Source organism: Momordica charantia, assembly GCF_013281855.1.
Source record: "Momordica charantia cultivar OHB3-1 chromosome 2 unlocalized genomic scaffold, Mcharantia_2.0 BLBB01000002.1, whole genome shotgun sequence".
Lineage (NCBI taxonomy): Eukaryota > Viridiplantae > Streptophyta > Magnoliopsida > Cucurbitales > Cucurbitaceae > Momordica > Momordica charantia.
Window position 1 is genome coordinate 19,534,882 of NW_028275160.1, and position 1,844 is coordinate 19,536,725.

Here is a 1,844-nt window from a genome sequence, read left to right on the forward strand (position 1 = left end):
ATTGTAATCCACTTAGGATATTTATGAATACATTTGTTAAAGTTGATCGTACTTGAATTAGCTTTTGCTTCATTGCCATTCGAGATGTTAATATTCATTTAGGGGATGGTTTATAGTTAGTAAGGTTTCTTTGAAGGGTTTGGTTAATGTGAAGTCGGTATTAAATGGTTTATCTGTATAGGATGTGAGTTTCTCTTAAAACATTAGTGTTGTTGTTCTAATTGTTCAAGCTCTCGTGAGTGTTGGAAATCAGAGTAGCGCCGCAGAAACGTGGTAGTTTTATTACTTAGTGTTGTTGTGAAGAAAATTCTCTTGTTTATGTGAAAATTTTAGGTAGGCTTAGTAACGGTCCCTGTTTGGAAATGGTGAAATTCCTGGGGCGTTACACAACCAAAGCCTAGAAACGCATATTTTCCTCAGTGGCTAATAACCCAAATAAGAAAGCAACGAACCCTAGGAATGCACACTTGCCTCACTGGCTGATAATCCACATAAAAAAAAACACAGCTATTCGTTCCTGCAAATCCAAAATACATCATAGGTCCAAATACTAAAAGTAATTAGCACAAATAACAACTTGTCTGAAAAGTATGAATTAAAGAAGAACGTCCCATGAAACGACCAAAACCTAGTACACCACTAGCAATAAGTCACTAACGTTACTAGCAATGAAACCACAACCCGCTATTCTAGACAAAAACGTAGCTAATGGTCCTTCCTCGGTCAAACTTCCTCCGCGTCGTCACCACGGTTGAAGGTTCTGTTTACACCTGAAACAATCAACGTAGAAGGGGGGGTGAGTATATAAAACACTCAGTAAGTAGCCGTCACCACACAACCACCAAACAACATGCTCACAATCACGGTGACATTATATTCAATAATTAAAGAAACAAACATCAAAAATTTGTTAACAGTAAGTTGACATCCAACCCATCAACCAAACCCCGGGACTCCCGTGACTTTGATTTGCACGACCCACTAGTCTTCAACCCCCCCCCCCCCAAAATAAACCACTCGTACTAAACCTTGAGTTAGTGCTCCAAGTTTAGCTCTTCAAGGCATGTCGGTCCTTAACATTTATCCCCAAAGTACCGACATCTCTCTTCTGAAGCTTCGTATTCGACCTTGCCATTTATCCTCAAGGTCTTGGACTGTGCATCGGTCCTTGACATTTATTCCTACGGTACCGACATCTCTCCTCCGAAGTTTGGTACTCGACCTTGCCATTTATCCTCAAGGTCTTGGACTATGCATCGGTCCTTGGCCACCACCACGTAAAGAACCAACACTTAGCCTCCATTTGACTCATCAAGCCGACCCCCGACCCTTTGTACCCGGAGCCTCGACACTCTTCTCCACAAAAACTTGTGTATCGACCCCCGACCTTTTGTACCCGGAGCATCGACATCCCAGAGAGACGTCTTAGACCCCTACCTTCTACTCACGGGGCCCTAACACTCACCTACATCCTAGGCGTAACAAACCAACACTGACGTTCCCATGCCTAGTTTTCAACAGGGGTTACAACTCACACTATCACATCCTACTAATCACAACAACCTCCACAACAAAGAAAATCCAACATGCTTATAACTAGACAATTGTAACTACAATCAGTTTTCTCATCATGTCAGACATTTTACTCACACGATTAACAGAACATGCCACTTTCTACCATACAACAGATGCAACACGACCATCGTATTTCAGTCAACAAGTTTAATGTATGTCATATATACATAGTTCATTTCAAACGAATCTCCAACAAACTGTACATATTACTCAACTAGGGATGAACTTAAGAGACCATTCAACATATTCGGGAACATTGGCACAGTAGT